Genomic DNA, 13,416 nt, shown 5'->3' on the forward strand with positions numbered 1-13,416 from the left:
GTATCTGTTTAAATATTTGCCTATCAAAAATTGAGTTTTTTATCTTTATTATTGTCTTTTTGTTATTGAATGATGTGTTCTTTATTTTTTTGTATACTAGTCCAATTTCAGATGAGAGCATTGCATTATTTTCTCTCAATCTGGGACTGTCTCATCATTTCTGCAATATTTGAAGAGCATGGTTTTTAATTTAAATAAAGTACATTTTATCAATTTTTTCTTTTATGTGTGTGTGTATGTGTGTGTGATTTATTTAAGAAGTCCATTCCAAGATTGATCTGGCCTATTCCAAGTTCACAAAGATTTTTCCCCTGTGTCTCTTTCTAGCAGTTTTGTAGTACTAGCTCTCACATGAGCTGTGAGCATTTGTGCTCAGTTGCTTCAGCTCTGTCTGACTCTTTGCAACCCTATGGACTATAGCCTGCCAGCCTTCTCTGTCCATGGGATTCTCCAGGCAAGAATACTGGAGTGGTTTGCTGTGCCCTCCTCCAGGGGATCTTCCCAGTCCAGGGATCGAACCCTCATCTCCTGCTTTACAGACTGATTCTTTACTGCTGAGCTACTGGGGAAGCCCACGTAAGTTGTGTGATCTAAATCAAATTGCTTTTTGAATTTGGTACAAGGTTAGATTGAGATTCATTTGGTTAAATGGATGTACCAATCCTTTTTAATCTGCTGAAAAGATTATCTTTTTCCTCATTGAATACCTTGATACTTCTGTTGAAAATCCGTTTGTTCTGTGCGTGTGGTTTCATCTGTGGACTCTGTTGTATTACATGATTTACATCTATATGGCAGATTTCACTTTGTTATTTATTGTAGCTTTATGGTAAATATTAAAGTTAGTTAATGTGAATTTTCTAATTTTGTTGGATTATTTCTACCAAAAAGCCCTTGGAAATTTTGTTTGGAATTCTGTTACATATACAGACTAATTTAGGAAGAACTGATTTCTTACACTATTAAAGCTTTTAATCCACGTATATAGCATATCCTTACATTTTTGAAGGCTTCTTTAATTCCTGTCAGCAATGCCAATCTTCAGTATGCAAGTCTTACACATACAGTTGACTGTTGAACAATGGGGAAATAAGGGATGCTGCACCCTACCCCAACATGGGTAGAAAACCCAAGTATAACTTAGCAGTTGGCCCTTCACATCCTCAGTTCTGCCTGCATGGATTCAATCAACCATGGATCACATAGTACTGAAATATTTATTTATAGTCTGTATATAAATGGATTCATGTAGTTCAAATACATGCTCAAGGCTCAACTGTATTTTCTTTAATTTTTATCTATTTTTATAGTGTTTGTGGAGAAGGAAACGGCAATCCACTCCAGGACTATTGCCTGGAAAATCCCATGGACAGAGGAGCCTGGTAGGCTACAGTCCATGGAGTCACAAAGAGTCGGACATGACTGAGCGACTTCACTCTCACTTAGGTTACATTTGGACTTCCCTGGTGGCTCAGATGGTAAAGCATCTGTCTACAATGCAGAAGACCCAGGTTCGATCCCTGGGTTGGGAAAATCTCCTGGAGAAGGAAATGGCAATCCACTCCAGGACTATTGCCAGAAAAATCCCATGGACAGAGGAGCCTGGTAGGCTACAGTCCATGGGTCACAAAGAGTTGGACACAACTGAGCGACTTCACTCACTCACTTCACTTTACAGTGTTTGATAATGTTACAAATAATATTGCTTTTAAATTTCAGTTTCCTAATGTTGATTTTTAGATTTATGTATATCAACTTTGTATCCATTGACTTTAGTAAACTCACTTATTACTGCAAGCAGCTTTTTCTCAGATTTCTCAGCACTTTTGTACATGGGTGATCATGTCATCTGTAAATAAGAATAAGAGATTAAAAGAAATAAAAGGAAGAAGCAAACATAAAACATTATAGAGCAACAAAAATTTTACAAGCCTAATAAACATTATTGAAACACTTTAAAGAAAATTGAAAAAAAAACTCCCATAATTAATTGGAAAAAACATAAATATAAACATTTTAATAAAAAAGATAATAAATATGAAAGATGATAAAGAGATTCAACTTCCAAATTGGCACTATGCAAGAAGAAGCAAAACAAACAAATGGAATAGAAAAAAAAGACTTACATAGCTTACATGCTCCACTTTACTTATTTCTACTTAATTTATGTTCTTGGGCTTCTTTGGATGGCTCAGCAGTAAAGAACCCATCTGCAATGCAGGAGATGTGGGTTCCATCCCTGGGTCAGGAAAATACTCTGCAGGAGGAAATGGCAATCCATTCCAATATACTTACCTAAAAACCCCATGGTCAGAGGAGCTTGGCGGGCTACAGTCCAAAGGGTGGCAAATAGTCAGACATGACTGAGTGAGCACAGTTTATATTCTTACATCCTGTGTAAAAGATTTTTTTCAGAAGGAACTCCGTCTACTGTTTAAGTACAGCTTTGGAATTTGATTTACTTAGTGTAAATTATTGGAGAAGGAAATGGCAACCCACTCCAGTGTTCTTGCCTGGAGAATCCCAGGGACAGCGGAGCCTGGTGGGCTGCTGTCTATGGGGTTGCACAGAGTCGGACACGACTGAAGTAACTTAGCAGCAGCAGCAGCAGTGTAAATTATTGCTCAATTTTTCACTAGCTGTGACTTAGGAAAGTCACATTATTTATTTCATCTGGGTCACTCAGTTATCTCATTTATAAAGTGGAGATAATAATAGTACTTATTACGTAGGTCTGCTCTGATGTTTAATTAAGATAGTCCCCATAAAGAGCTTAGTATCATGCCTGGCACAAAGCAAGCAATCAATAAATGCTATCTATTTCTATTACTGGCTATTTCTTGATCTCTTGTGCTTCAGTTAGGAATGTTCCTAAACAGGCAATAAATCCTGACTCAAATGGATTATAACAACAACAACAACAAAAGGTTAGATCTTGAAAAAAGACCAGGGAATGAGTTTAATCAGGACTAAACTATGTGCTCAGGACGTATTTTCTTTCTTTCCCTCTCTCCCTCTTTTTCTCAACTTCCCAAATCGAATTTATTGGTATTGGTTCCATCCTTAAGCAAGAGCTCCCCTTGTGGTTATAACATGGCTATGAGTAACTTTCAGACCTTCATTTTTTTATTCTAGTGGAAATAAAGCAATAAAAGGCTTTTTTTTAAAAAAGCAAATTCAAATATCGCACATAAATAATGGCTTCATTATGAGTTGACCAATTTATGTCACAGGTCTGTTCCTGAACCAGTCACTATGGCTGAAATGTTACCCTCATTGGAGGATGAGGATGGAGTCATTTTCTTTCAAAGCATTTTGGTTGCCTGAGGGCTAGTTGCTAGTTGCATGATACTTTTATTAAAAGAAAGGGAAGTAGATGTCAGGAATCAAAAGCAGCAAATATCTGTGACAAATACTATCTCATTCAGGTTGTCTTTTCTAAATAGTGATCATGGTGTTTCTGTACCATGTGGAGAACTATTCTTCATTTAGTTTATTGGGAAATTCCTCTATTTTCTTTGGGTGGAATATACATTTTGTCTTTTGCTTATCTGTTCCCTCTTCCTTTCTCTCCCTCTGTGTGTCTCTCTTTCCCTCTCTCTTTGGTAAAGTTTTTATGTACCAGCACATGCTGACTTTTTACCTATCTTCAAATGGACGCTAGTCACTTGCTATAATTAATTATTTAATTAATTGAAATAACAAAAATTGCAGTTAGGAGTGGTTGCGGATTCCCGCAACATCTTTTAAGTCACAAGCTCTGTTGCAGTGTGGCTGTAAAGGCTTCCTTTCCCTCTTTCACCGCACTTCACCTCCAGAGGTCTCCCTTGGTTATAACAGTACATTGGGAATTTCCCCCCTTCCATCTTTCCCCTTCCCGTCTGTTTTCTTCTCTCTCACACACCCAGATGCCCTCCTCTTCCCCACATTTACCTTCCCTTCACTCCATTAAAGACAAATTTCAGTTGAGTGAGTTTGACGATCTAACTGCCTTTCCGTAGTGATTCATGACACAGGCAGCATTCCTTCTAGCAATCAGAAAGGAGCTCTGAGGAGCTGTACAAAACGGGAGGTTTTCATAGGCAAGAACAAGGCGTGACAAGCAGGTTATTAGCAAAGGAAAAAATGTTTTAGGCAAAGTCACTTTTCCTTAAATCAGGGAAGGCAGGTGTCTTATTAACTAGTGTTGATCAGGAAATTCCTGGCAGGCTGGTTTAAAATTCCACTCTGGAGGAGCCTGAAACTCCAATAAGGTTAGGTATTAAGTCTTAGTTTTGCTGTTGTGGTGTTTAACACAGGTGACTACATTTTGGGCTTGTTGTTTCTTTTTTCATTTTTTTAACATTCTTTGTACTCATAGACCTGAATATTCTAATCAAAGGAACGTTTAGGGTGTTGGTGACATGACATTGGTTATCCTGATCTAAACACTAGGAAGCAGGGCTTGACTTTCTGAGTTCTCTTCTCTCCTCTTAGTCTAGACACCAAGTATATGGCAGATATGCCTCTTAAATGTGGCTTGTGGTTGTATCTTTTTCTGTGTTTCACTGAAGATAGATTACTTCCCCTCTACCTTTTTTGTTTGTTTTTGGTGGGGTGTGAAGGAGTGGAAAAGAGTAAAAATGTTGCTACTCTCTCTTCTTTAGCCAAAATTCATTCTCAGAATAATTTTAAACTATTTGATATTTTCAATTGAACATCCTTCAGAAATATCAAAATTAGCATGTTAAAAAGTGAAAACATATTCCTTGTACCACAATTATTTCCATTTTAAGTTTTTCCTACCTCAGGAAGAGGCACCATCATACCCAGTTGCTTTGACTCTGGAACTGTGGATATTTTCTGGACATCTCCCTCTCTTTCACCTGAAACATGAAATGGCTGCCCAGTTTTGTATGTTTTATTCCTTTTATACCTCTCAAATCCATCTCCCTTTCTTGGTTCCATTGACCACTATCTGAGTTCTAGATACCATTGATTCTTATCTATTCTGCCTCAACAACCTTCAATCTGGTCTCCTTGTTTTTAGACTTATTCTCTTAGGAATATTGAAGCCAGGTGGAATGAGGTGGCTTATCCAATAGCCATTTAAGATGATTTTCAACCGATTCCAATGGCTTGCTCCAAGCATGTATGTAAAGTCAGGATATGTGACAGTCATTCGTTTCCAAGAGGTCTCCAATTGGTAATTACTTTTCTTCTTTAAGATTGACCTTGATGTTGTTTGGACCTTTTTTACTGCTGTGTTATGGTGCTAGAGAACAGGGATGGGTGATGAGGGTGGTATGGAGAATAAACTTTCTCTTCCAAATCTGTCCTTAACCAGCTCTCAGATGAATCATCACCCAGTCTATGAGTGACTGAGTGAAGTCGCTCAGTCATGTCCGACTCTTTGCGACCCCATGGACTGTAGTCTACCAGGCTCCTCCATCCATGGGATTTTCCAGGCAAGAATACTAGAGTGGGCTGCCATTTCCTTCTCCAGGAGGTCTTTCTGACCCAGGGATTGAACCCGGGCCTCCCACATCGTAGGCAGATGCCTTACCATCTGAGCCACCAGGGAAGTCCAACCAGTCTCTGGTGCTGGGTTAATCTTTGTGTAAAGATAAAGGCTACACTTGTGCTCCTGAGAAGAATGATCTTTTTAACAATGTTTTTAGCAATAAAGAACAAACAGTTCTCATTTTTCCAGTGAATCTGTCTGTGTTTTAGCAATAGCAGTGGGAGGGTGGAGTCTTGGTCTAAATTTTTATGAGTTCCGCCAGCACAGCTGAAGGAAACAGGGGAAAACAGTTTCAGTCTGTACATCAGCAGCTCAGTGAAAATTATTAGTAGATGACACCTAGTGGCGCCTTGTGGAAATGCACTGAAGCTAATAAAGAGCACATGAATGTTAACAGCCTTCACTATATCAGGAACTTGTAACCAAATATAACTCAGGCTCAATAAGACAGCAAAGTACAACCCACTCCTGACATGAAGTCTAACTGTATTGGTTGCTGCTGCTGCTGCTAAGTTGCTTCAGTCGTGTCCGACTCTGTTCGACCCCACAGACGGCAGCCCACCAGGCTCCCCCGTCCCTGGGGTTCTCCAGGCAAGAACACTGGAGTGGGTTGCCATTTCCTTCTCCAATGCATGAAAGTGAAAAGTGAAAGTGAAATCGCTCAGTCGTGCCCCACTCTTAGCGACCCCATGGACTGCAGCCTACCAGGCTCCTCCATCCATGGGATTTTCCAGGCAAGAGTACTGGAGCGGGTTGCCGCTGTATTGGTTAGTATAGACTAACTGCTGTAGTCAATAAGCTTCAGATTTTTACTGACTTAACGTAATAGCAGTTTATCTTACACCATCAAATAGTGCAGCTGTTCAGTGGGTGAGCTTCCATATAATGACACAAAAAGTGACTCGGTCACATGGAAAGAAATACTTTGTGCTTGGATAGGAAAATTCAACAACAGAAGGATATCACTTCCCAAAACAAAACAAAATAAATAAATTAAAACACATTGTATGTTGAAATAGGCATGACTGTATAAGACCTTTAAGATTCATTAGGTTAAGCATATAAGAGCTATGTATGTCACGATATATAAATTATACATCAATTTAGAAAATAACAGCAATAAATCAGTAGAAAGTTAGAAAAGCAACAATAAAAGGGAGAGGGAATAGCTAGGACATGAGAGCAGCCTAGATGTCCGTCACAGATGAATGGATGGTGAAGCTATGGTACATGTATACAATGGGGTATTACTCAGTCATAAAAAGGAAGTATTGACTCTAATGTGGTGGAATGAGGTGTTCTAATGAGGTGGAAGAATCTAGAGCTTATTATACAGAGTGAAGTACGAGAAAAACAAATATTGTATATTAACACATGTTTTTGGAATCTAGAAAGATGGTACTGATGAATCTATTTATAGGGCAGCAAAGGCATTTCCAGCACAGACCACAGACTTGTGGACACAGTAGGGGAAGGAGAGGTGGGACAAATTCAGAGAGTAGCATGGAAATACAATCATTACCATATGTAAAATAGCCAGTGGGAATTGCTGTATGACGCAGGAATTTGCTATATTCAGCTCAAACTGATTAACTCTGTGATAACCTAGAAGGGTGAATGGATGGGAGATGGGAGGGAGGTTTAAGAGGCAGACATGTGTATACCTATGGCTGATTTGTGTTGATGTAAGGCAGAAACCAATGCAATAATGTAAAGCAACTGTCCTCCAATTAAAAATAAATAAATTTGAAAAAAGTAAAAGGGAGAGGGGAGACACCTTACATTAAAACTCATAAAATCTCAATTACTAAAACAGAGTGGTGATACAGTTTAAAACCCACAAATTTAAAAAAGAGAGTGTTGTGGATATATGTGTAGATTAATAGAATAGAAAACCCAGAAGTATACCCAAGTGCATACAGATACTTCATAAAAGATAAAGCATCCATCAGAAATCGAATAAACTAATCAGTAAATGTTTTGGAGATAAATGTAAATATATATATATTCTTGTTTGGAGAAAGAATGGAAGGAAAGTAGGAAGGGTAAAGTTAATTCATGAACTTTATTTCTTGAAGAAAGACAACCTCGGGCACTGCATTAGTCAGGATTCTCAGAGAAACAGAATTAGTAGGATATGTGTACGTGTATGAGTGTGTGTGTGTTTGCTTATGTATATATGCATTCATTTATTATGAGGAACATAACACGCACTTATAGAGGCAGGTGTCTCGAGATCTTCACGGTGGGCTGGCACTTACGGTGAGCTCCAGCCCTCATCTCGACAGCCAGGAGAGAGATGGTTCACTTCCGGTACAAAGGCCAGGAGCCTTGAGACCCAGGAAGAGCTGATGTGTTACTTCAAGTCTGAGGGCAGGAAAGAGTTGATGCTCCAATTCAAAGCCAATCAGGCAGGAGAAATTGCCTTTAGCCTTTTGGTTCCATTCATGCCTCATATTGGATGAGGCCCAGCCACATTACCGTGTCCCAGGCGGCGCTGGTGGTAAAGAATTGCTTTGCTAATGCAGGAGATGTAAGAGATATGGGTTTGATTCCTGGGTTGGGAAGATGCCCTGGAGAAGGAAATGGGAACCCACTCCAGTATTCTTGCCTGGAGAATCCCATGGACAGAGAAGCCTGGTGGGCTACAGTTCATAGGATTGCAAAGAGTCGGACACGACTGAAAGCAGTTTAGCAACGCACACACCTACATTAGGAAGAGCAATCTACTATTCTCAGTCAACCAGCTTAAATGTTAACCTCATTCAGCACACTCTCAGAGACACATCCAGAATAATGTTTGACCAAATATCTGGGCACTTCGTGACCCTCAGTTAGATTGACATATAAAATTAACCATCACAGGTTTCCTAAAAGATTTACATTCTCTGATGGCTTATTCACCTTTCCTGAAATCTTGATGTCACTTGTGACATTCTGTTTAAAATGGATCACAAAAGAGATATTACTGAAGAGCTATTCAACTTTATTTCCAAAATCTATATAGAATTTCCTGTTCCTGGCAGTCCTCTACTTCTTACTGATTATGGGTGTGCTTCAATCTACAACAAAATATTTTTTTAATGAATAGATAAATTATGGTTCTTTTAATATGGTGGAAAGGCATTGGATCATGCCACCTCTTGGTGTCCAATAAATTAAAATGGTCACTTGCCACTGGTTTTTACTTATAATATGGCAATCTTTGGCTGCTCAGTGTTAAAAAATCCACTTGCTGTGTCGGAGATGTGGATTCAATCCCTGGGTTGGGAAGATCCCCTGGATAAGGAAATGGCAACCCATTCCAGTATTCTTGTTTGGGAAATCCCATGGGCAGAAGAGCCTGGCAGGCTACAGTCCATGGGGTCACAAAAGAGTTTGACATGACTTAGCAACTAAACAATAGCAATGTCAATCACTGCCCCTAACAAACCGGGGACACACCTTCTCTTTCTCTGCTCTTTTTCTTAAATGGTTCTGACCCAATATTTTGGGTAATCATTTGTGGTTGACACTACTTTGCTATTTGCATGCTACGTCAGTGAATGTAACTTAAATCATTTAAAGCTGTCTGAAAGAGTAGAATAGTAATAATATTAAGTATAACATAACACTCATGTTGGATCCTGTATGGTCCAGAATTGTCCAAGTTATCTCACTATTTGAAAGAATTATAACATGGCAAAATTTGGAGAAAAACCTTTCTGAGTGTCCCAATTAGTGTCACTTTTAATCACAAGAGCATCTTTCTGCAGAGCTTTTCAGTCCTGGGGACATGAAGCACTGAAGTGCTAACAAAGATCACCTTTGTATGGTTGAACTAATTGTCATCAATAGCTTGCATGAATTTTCTTATTTTGCATCTTTTTTTTTTTTTTTTGAGCACTTCAAAACCATATCCTTTGATTATCTCAACTGAATCAAGCTATGAGAGTTTTTCCGGTTTGGGGCAAAAAAAATCAATAGTCAACCTTCAGTGTTCAGTTAAGCTACTTTCCATTCTTTATGTATTATAATGGTACTACTGAGACAGGCTGGGACCCTTTGCTGCAGTGCTTCAATGCTTGCACCTGGAGAAACATCTTCTCAAGCAACAAAATGCAGAGAAACCATAAGGGATTAAAAATTACTGCGTGAGTCTTCAGCTGGGGCAAATTTTGGACAAGAAGGTGCAAAAAGACCAACTCCCTCACCTATGGGGGCAAAAACGGTGTTGAGAACAAAAGCAGGGTACTGCACATGCCGCCTGCACACACCACCACCAAAGAGGCCAAACACCTGAGCACCCCTCCAGCCCAACCCCTCACTCCATATAAGCAACCAACTCACCAATTTCCAACCAGGGAACAAACAAGGGAAACGTACTTGTTTTCCCTCCCTCCTGTGGCCACAGGAGCCCCAGTATAACTTCGTCTGAATTTCTTGGCAGGCCTTTTTTATCAATTTCTAGTAACTGGGGAAGGCCAAGAACATTGGTTGGGATCAAGACTTTATTAAATGAACGTATCAAGAATTAATCTTTTAAGTGATAAATGTTCTTGTAATGTTGTCTCAGTTACCACGAATAGGATATGAGCCTATTGTACCAGAAATATTCTCTGTTCCTCTGTTCTTCCCTCATACAAATCATGTGTGTCTCTGTGTGTAACCAGAAGAATTCACCTTTGTCTTTTCGCTTGTGACAGTTTCCTCTGCCTTCTCCTCCTCCCACAAAAAACTGAAAAAAATGTATCTGAATCCTTACAAGAATACTGAAACTGAAGTCCCTGTTGGGTTTAGCAAGGGAGCACCTGTGGAAAGGTAATGTGGTTCCTGTTTTTCTGAGAGGCCCTCAGGTGAATGACCACAGAACTGAACTCTGCTCTGCTTGGTAAGGGAGCTTGATATTGACAGTGAAGATCGTTAGGTAGTAGTTTTTAGGCAATAAAAGAAAACATTTCCTTCCTCACTATAGGTCTATGCTATTGTGTCATTGGAAATCCATATTTCCACTAGATGGGAGTGTTTATGTCAGATTTAAGAAGCTCAATAAAGAAGTGGGAGTATCTGCTTGTCACAGTTCTCTAGTGCATATTCTAAGCCTCCAGAACAGAATAGTGCTCAAGGAATGGCAGGTGTTACAACACTTTTTGATACATGAATGAACACCTGACTTCATAGACTGATTCATATCTAATGAAAATTACATATATATATATATTTTTTTTCATGCTTAACTGTCTCTGACTTTTGCAACCTCATGAACCCAAAAGAAAAATGGGCATAGGATATGAATAAACTATTCCCAAAAGAAACTCCAAATGGCTAACAAATATATCAAGTAAACAATTTATAACCAGGGAAATAAACAGAGCTTTACAACCAGATTGTAGCTTGCTAGGCTCCTCTGTCCATGGGATTCTCCAGGCAAGAACACTGGAGTGGGCTGTCATTTCCTTCTTCAGGGAATCTTCCTGACCCAGGAATCAAACCCAGGTCTCCTGCATTGCAGGCAGTTTCTTTACTGACTGATCTATGAGGGAAGCCCTACATATACATATACATATACATATACATATACATATACATATACATATACGTATACATATATTTTCATGCTTAAATGCATCCATGTAAATGTTCCAATAAATGAGACAAAATTAACGTCACGCTATGAATTCTGTTCTCCTTGCCCTTTTCTGAAGCTTTAGTTTGCCTCTGGCAAAGTGAATAGATCTTCCCCTTCACCCTTCCCCAAAATGAAGTTTATGATTAAAGAGAATTTCTCATTTGCTCATGCTGATGTTGACATAAGGACACTACTGTTAGAATATATTTATAGATGTTCTAAAAACCTGTGTCACAGTACTGATCAAAGAGATGGATTCTGTGAGTTGTCCTTTTCTGATAGGCAAAAACATTTCATCATTGCCCTTGATTACAATTAGTAGAATATGATGACAACAAGACCAAATTAATCCAATTTATGACTGCTTTAAAATAATCTATAGACAATGTGCCTCTTTATTACCAGCCTTCTGACTGATTTACTGTTGTTTTGTGAAAATTTCTATTTCTAAGACCTGTGATAGTTACTAACTCTTCTTATAGATGACTCTGGAGAAATAATACACTTTAAAATCATATATTTTTACTTAAATAATGGTCTCAAACTCCTAGTCCACCAATATGCCCCCTAAGGATAATATTAGTTGATTATTTTCTTCTTCAATCAATAATAGTAGTCAAGGAAATAATTTATGTAAATTTCAGTTACCTAGAATAAATGTGAAACCATCAGAATATAGAGATATAGAAAGGGTACTGTATAATGTGCTGCTTATTTTGAAACAATTTTGTAGAGGATGTGGAATATTTAGAAGGGAGTTATGGATTTTTCTTATGGGAAACATAAGGAAAGGTAGAGAATATTGTACATAAGACCACATAAACATTATGTTGTTCATCAATCAGAATAAGGATTCTTGGAAATAGTATTTTTTGATCATCAAAGAATTTGAAGATATCATTATGACTCAGTTTTAATAAAAATTCTTATATATAAACAACAGAAACATATTTTGGCTGGGTAATTTAAGCAGAAACATATTCTATTTTGGTGAAGGATGGATGTTGTATCTGAATTTGGAGAGGATAATTACAATGTCCAGAATTGGCATTTTAGACATTTTAAGACGGGAGCCTGGCATGCTGCAGTCCATGGGGTCACAGAGTCAGACATGACTGACTGACTGAACTGAACTGAACTAAACAGAAAATTGACATACTTTTTATAAATATGAATAAGGAAAAGAACCCAGAAGAAAAATGGGCACAGGATGTAAATAAACTATTCCGAAAAGAAACTCAAATGGCTAACAAATATAACAATTTATAACCAGGGAAATTAACAGAGCTTTACAACCAGATTATAAAAGGTAATAAAGTAGAATGATATCAAGTGCTGGTAAGAACATAGAGAAATAGGAATCTCTATGCACAGATGAGACCAAAGACTGATACAGTCTTAAAAGCACATTTCCTAATTTACTATGATCCGTTAATCCTGTTATAGCATAAAATTCAGGAGAGCAAATACATCTGTCCATGAAGAGATATGCATGAGGATGTTTTTTGAAGTACTGTTTATGGCAGTGTAAAATTGAAGGTAACCTAGTATGACCAAGCTAGATAGCATATTGAAAAGCAGAGACATTACTTTGCCAACAAAGTCCGTCTAGTCAAGGCTATGGTTTTTCCTGTGGTCATGTATAGATGTGAGAGTTGGACTGTGAAGAAAGCTGAGCGCCGAAGAAATGATGCTTCTAAACTGTGGTGTTGGAGAAGACTCCTGAGAATCCCTTGGACTGCAAGGAGATCTAACCAGTCCATTCTGAAGGAGATCAGTCCTGGGTGTTCTTTGGAGGGAATGATGCTAAAGCTGAAGCTCCAGTACTTTGGCCACCTCATGCGAAGAGTTGACTCATTGGAAAAGACTCTGATGCTGGGAGGGATTGGGGGCAGGAGGAGAAGGGCAAGACAGAGGATGAGATGGCTGGATGGCATCACCGACTCAATGGATGTCAGTTTGAGTGAACTCCGGGAGTTAGTGATGGACAGGGAGGCCTGGTGTGCTGCGATTCATGGGGTTGCAAAGAGTCAGACGTGACTGAGCAACTGAACTGAACTGAACTTTCCATTATAAGAGAAGGGATAAATAAAATCAAAGAAGACTCTTATGTATTATAGTATAGCTGAGGCCATGAATTATAGGTTTATACAAAAACATAGAGAGACTGCATGGTAATCAGAGATAATTAATTAAAAAATCCAATAGAATGGCAATCAGCTTAACTAATGTAAATTAAAAAAACACATAATGCCCCAAAGAATCATATAACTTTAATATATATCCTTGTACATATACCAAGAAC

General features: G+C 38.5%; 1 non-coding gene across 1 annotated transcript; it reads left to right on the forward strand.

Moving 5' to 3' along the window:
• Positions 1 to 1,460: 1,460 nt before the first annotated feature.
• On the forward strand, positions 1,461 to 1,532 carry TRNAC-ACA (transfer RNA cysteine (anticodon ACA)). The gene has a single exon. It is a non-coding gene; the product is annotated as a tRNA-Cys (tRNA).
• The last annotated feature ends 11,884 nt before the right edge of the window (positions 1,533 to 13,416 follow it).

The sequence above is a fragment of the Ovis aries genome, chromosome 3 (genome assembly GCF_016772045.2).
Source record: "Ovis aries strain OAR_USU_Benz2616 breed Rambouillet chromosome 3, ARS-UI_Ramb_v3.0, whole genome shotgun sequence".
Taxonomy (NCBI): Eukaryota; Metazoa; Chordata; class Mammalia; order Artiodactyla; family Bovidae; genus Ovis; species Ovis aries.